Source organism: Medicago sativa, chromosome 2, assembly GCF_051527215.1.
Source record: "Medicago sativa cultivar Bolivia chromosome 2, Bolivia_mono, whole genome shotgun sequence".
NCBI lineage: Eukaryota > Viridiplantae > Streptophyta > Magnoliopsida > Fabales > Fabaceae > Medicago > Medicago sativa.
The window spans coordinates 49,173,733-49,179,643 of NC_140750.1; positions in this window are offsets into that span (position 1 = coordinate 49,173,733).

Sequence of the window (5,911 nt, forward strand, 5' to 3'; positions counted from 1 at the left end):
ATAATCCAATACACGAGGCAACCCTCGGAATGAATTGTCGATTATATCCCTCCTAAATCCTAAGTTCACTCAGCCCGGGTGTAGGACTTTTGATATTCTCACCCCACACGTTTGCAAGAATTTAAACATTTATTCACATAAGAAAGCAAGTAAAAGAAACAAGTAAAAAAAGCGCAAGAGTGGAAATAAAGACTAGGCGTAACTCTCGAATCTCCCCAGTGAAGTCGCCAGCTGTTTTATCTTGGTTTTCGGGTGTCAAACATTGATTAAGTTTGAACCTTTTTAACCGTTGATATCTCATTTTTTCTTGGGAAGGGAAAAATAAGAAAAACCCTTGAGAATCGAGGTCCGGGAGTTGTTTTCGCTACGGGAAGGTGTTAGGCACCCATAACGACTATAGTATCCTATAGGAACCGTCTTTATTTTCTACGCGCGCGCTTTATTTTTAAATGCTATTTGAAAATGATATTTATACCTAAGGGTTTACTAAGTGAAGAATTGGAGGGAGAAGAAAGTTTGATTTTTTTTGTTTTATTGGAATTGAAGGAATTTTGATTCCTTGCCTACGTACCCTTTTAAGGGATCAAATCCACCGTGGTTCTCTTCCAAAAATGTTTTTGTTTTTGTTGGTTGATTTTAAGTTTGAAAATTGGAATTTTGAAGAATGGAGATTGAGAGGCCTTAAAGGCATGAGATTTTAAGAAAAAGTGAGGTTTGATTAGTTATTTTGGAAAAAAGAAGTCAAGTATGATTAATTTCCATTGAAATTTGATTAAGAAAATAAAAGGGAAAATACAATGGGATTTTGATCCCAAGGTTTATTTAGAGAATGGTTTGAGTGATATTGTTCAAGTTGTTTCGGAAAATTGATTTTTCTAAGTGTAAATCCTAGGCATTCATCTAAACATGCAATCCTAAACATACATCTAAACATGCGTATCCTAGCCATACATCTAAACCTATCTATGTGATGTGTGTGCATGTGTCGGTGCTTGTGTCGGTGTTCGTCACTAGAGTCCATTGTCCTTATTACATCATGCCCTAGTTTACATTCTATGGTCTTGCAAGAAATTAAAATTGCATAAAAGTAAAGTACAAAAACTCCTAAGCTTTACATACTAAGTTTTGGTAGAATTTAAAGTGCAAGGAATTAAAGTGAAGAGGAAGAATGGAGTATGAGATGCTTATGGATGAATGAAACATGAAATAAAGGGGTTAGTGATAATAGGCATTGAATAGTAGGAAGAGAAATTGGCAAGAAAATAAAGCATATCAACATGGTAAAAAAAAAGCAACAAAAAGTGTCAAAAATGCACTTAATAAAACACCAAAATCCCAAGGCAAAAGCAAGACCTATAACTCTCACATTTTGACACTTTTCAAGTACTTTTAGGTTCAGCCCCCAATGTGAAAGTCACAAGAGAATTATAAGCCAAGGAATCATGGTATATTTTTAGGTACACCTACCACTTTATTTCACAAACAAATATTCACATGACTTGTAAAACAAGAAACCAACTACACATATCCAAATGCAGCAAGTAACACATACAAACAGTAGCTAAAACTTCACAAAATCACATGGTATAGGTCACAAACACTTGTCAAGAAATTGGAACTAAAATCAAGCAAATCTTCACAATTTTTTAATACAAAACATCACAAAATAGCAAGAAAATCAACACATTATTTTTTATCAAGTTTTAAAGTGCAAAAATCATCACAAAAATACCAAGAAATATACATGAAATTTTTAGAGCTTTTGAAGGATTTTTTAGGCACAAGAATATATAAAATTTCACAAATTTTAGCAAAAATAGTAAACAATTACCAAGAAATTACCACATATTTTTTAATCAGGATTTAACACATAACAACATCACAAAAATGTCAAGAAAATGATTAAGAACATATAGAAATTTTTAGGAGATTTTTACCAAAGTTTTTGAGCATACAGGTGTGCAGATAGCAAGAAGCAGTGATAAAAATAGCAACCAACAAAGGATCCACGCAGAAAGCTTAAGCCCAAACCCAGGCCCTAGGGGAAATGGATCCTGGATCCACCAGGAATCAAAGAAGGCCGTTAGATTGATCCAATTGGATCAAACCCTAGATCTGACAGCCAGGGCGCAACACTAGTGGACCAAGACTGAACCAGACCGGTTCAGTTACTTATATAAAGGACGTTGGACCGGTCCAACTCAGTCTCAACACTCATTCTCTCTCTTCTCTCAGACTTCTTTCCCTTCTCTCTAGGTTTCCGTCATCTTCTCCGGCGGGTTTCACCGCCGCCGGAGACCTAACCACCACCCAAACTTACCAGAACTCTACGATCTACAATTTTCACCGTTTATTTTTCGTCCTAAACATGAATCTAACACCAGAAATCACAAAAGAAACCTAGATCTGTGTAGATCGGAACTCAAACCTTTTGGTTTTTAGGTTTTTGGAACTTCTTCAAAATTTCTTGAAACGAAACCCTAACTTATTTCATTTTCTACGCTGATGACGAATTTGAACTCTGATTTGAAAAAACAAACGGTGAATCTTCATGATTTTACATTTTAGGGTTTTGTTTCGAACTTTTTTGAAACTTTTCGAAGTTTTCATTTCGATTCACCGTTATTTTCAATTTTTGAGCCTTCGATGATGATTTAAAGTAAAACGAGAATGTTCTTATGTGTTTACCTGAATTTGTTTGGAGATTCGAACGAACAGATCCTGCGAAAGCTTCTGGTAAGTTGAACCGAAAATAAATCGGTGTTCTTCGTCCTTTTCCTCTTCACTAGTTCAGGATTTGCTTCGATTCTCTTCTTCTCACTTCTCTCAAACCCTCTGTGATCGTGCTTGAGTTCACCGTTAACAATGGTGAATTCGCACTCGAATTGCAGAGGTGGTGATTCGATGATGATGATTCCCGGGTGAATCACTGAGAATCACTAAGAATTCTTCGCATTGGACCTTGAATTTGCATTCTGGAATTTCTAGGGTTTGTGATTGTTCCTTCGTGTTCTTGATTTTGATTCTGAGCTTTGGTTTTTCTGTGAAAATCGTTGTGAATTGATGTGTTTTGGTGTTGAATTGATGAGGATTTGGTGTTTGTTACGATGGCTGAGATTCTGTTACGGTTGTTTTTGTGGTGGTGGGAAGTTAGTTACGGTGGCTAGGGTTTGGAAGAGAGAGAGAAAGTTTGTTAGGGTTTTCTGATGATGTGTCAGTGATTGAATGGTATTGTTTTTACTGTGCATTGATGATGTGTCGTATTTATAGCTGACATGTGTACCACTGGACCAATTGCATTCTGACACCTGTACTTGGACTTGAACAAATTCGGCCTTGGCTTAAAATGACTTAAGGACCTCTTTGCAATTCTTTGAAATTAAGGGACCAATCTGCAATTACAAGAAATGACTAAAAAAAAAAGAACTTGACACTAGTAGGGACTGTCCTGCAATTATTAAAAATTAAAGGACTAAAAAGAAAAATAACAAAAAGGACTAAAACTCAAATGTTAGAAATTGAAGGACTAAAGTGCAATTTTAAGTAAAATTGGATAAAAAATGTAAATTGAAAAACAACGTAAAGTGAAACCAATAAAAAACACAAAATGGACTAAAATGAACCAACTACTTAAATGAGGTACTTCAAAGTAACCTCTCTCTGCCAAAATTTCATGTGAAATGACCAAAATGCCCCTAGGGACTAAAACGACTCAAAATGACTCAGATGCAATTTAAAAATGGGTTTTATCATGAAATTAAAGCAAGAGTTTATTTAAACCAATTGAAGAGACTCAGAGACAAATTTAGAACTTAAACAGAGTTTTAACACATGAAAAGACTAAAATGCCCCTAGGGGCAAAACTGACTCAAAATGACTTCAAATGCATTTTTTTGAAATGGATTTTGACATAGAATTGAAGCAAGGACAATTTTTAAGGATTAAAATGAGTTGACTGCAGGAAATGACTAAAATACCCTTCTTCATGGATTTTGCAAATGACATTGAAATAAAATGCAGAGAAAGATACAATTGATCAGAGATAATTCAAATGACATGAAATGCAAGAAAAGAAGAGTGGAGCTAGTATTTTTAGGTCCAAAATTAGGGTATAACAGAAGTATGAACCTTTTTTCTGTCTAGAGAACAATTCAAGGATGCCTGCAGAACATATGCTGTTCATTCTGGAAGAGCATTAAAGTTCTTGAAGAATGATAAAAGGAGGGTTAGGGTGATCTGTAAGGGAAACAAGGGAAGCTGTGAGTGGGAGGCTTATTGTGCAAAAATCCCAGATGAAGAAACGTGGCAACTGAGGAAGGTAACTAAACATAATTGTAGTAGGGAGTATAAGATTAGGCTTATGAATTCTAAGTGGTTAGGGCCTAAGCTACATAACAGGGTTAAAGTAATATGACTAATATTATTTATTTCTCTCTCCGTTTCAAAATGAGTGTCACTTTAGCCAAAAAAATTTGTTTCAAAATGAATGTCGTTTTACATTTCCAATACAACTTTAATTTTTTTTCTTCCAACTTTACCCTCTCAAACTTTTCTCTCACACAATTTTCAATGCAACTTTAAATTTGTCTTTTTCTAATAAAGTAAGGACAGTTTAGTAAAAGTGTTGTATCCAATGATTATTTCGTTCCATTTCTTAATCTGTGTGCCAAAGTCTAAAGCAACACTCATTTTGAAACGGATGGAGTATTATATTATATGTTGTACTTTGAATTAAAATTTAAATTTGTAAACTTTTTCAATAATTTAAGCTATATTAGTCTACATTAATTTTTTTTTACATATATAAATGTATTATAATAAACTAGAATAGAAATATGATACAATATATAGTCGAATTCTCTAAAACCTCGTGTTGATTATGAAAAGAGAGTTTAATTTAATTGAACTATTAGTTTGCTAGTCCAATTAAACTTAGATCACATTGCTTATTTAAAGATGTTCATAAGATATAGAATTTTATACAAGCTAGTAGGTCGTATCAGGCTTTCAGAAGGCCAGACTCAGACCTAAAAAGTAGGCTTATGACAGGCCGCATGTTAGGCTTAGGCTTTAAAAAAATATGGCAGGCCAGACTTAGGTCTTGCAAAGTCTAGCTCGGCCTAGCCTATTCCCATCCCTACTCCCAAATTGAGAGGTAAATAATGGAATACGACTAGGGATGGCAAAGCGGGCCGGCCCGCCCCATTTAGGCCCGCCCCGTCTAAGCCCTCTAAAAACGAGACAAGACGAGCCGAGTCAAATTTTGTGACCGAGTCCAAAATCTCACCCCGCCCCGTTTAGTGGCGGGCTTGTGAGTTGGCGGGCCGGCCCGCCAAACAAAAACTTTTTTTTTTTAATTTTTTTTTACAATTTAATTGTTCCAAAAAAACTATGTCGCTTTTATCGTAAAAAATATAAAAGAATAGGTATCAAGTAAATTTGTGAAAAACAAGATAATTATCAAATCGTCGAATTTAACATCATAACTAATAGCAAAATAAGGTAAATGCGCAACGTAAAACAAATCATAAAATAAATCCAACAGCCAAATTATAAAATAAGTCTAAAAAAAAGCATAAAATAAGTCTCAAAATATATCTAACAACCAAAATAAATCCAAAAACATAATATAAGACTCAAAATAACAAATTGAAACACGAGTTAAGCGGGCCGGCCCGCCACACCCATGCTTGTCCTGTTTCCAACGAGTTAAGCTGGTCGACCCGCCCCGCCCCGTGCCCGCCCAGTATTTTAACGAGACGAGACGAGCCGAGCCAACTATAGAAAGCGAGTTCAAAACTTCGACTCAGCCCACCAAAAATAGCGGGCCAAACGGGCCGGCCCGGCGGGTCAGACCAGTTTTGCCACCCCTAAATACGACCTTTTAATTAGATAATTACTCATTTATCCA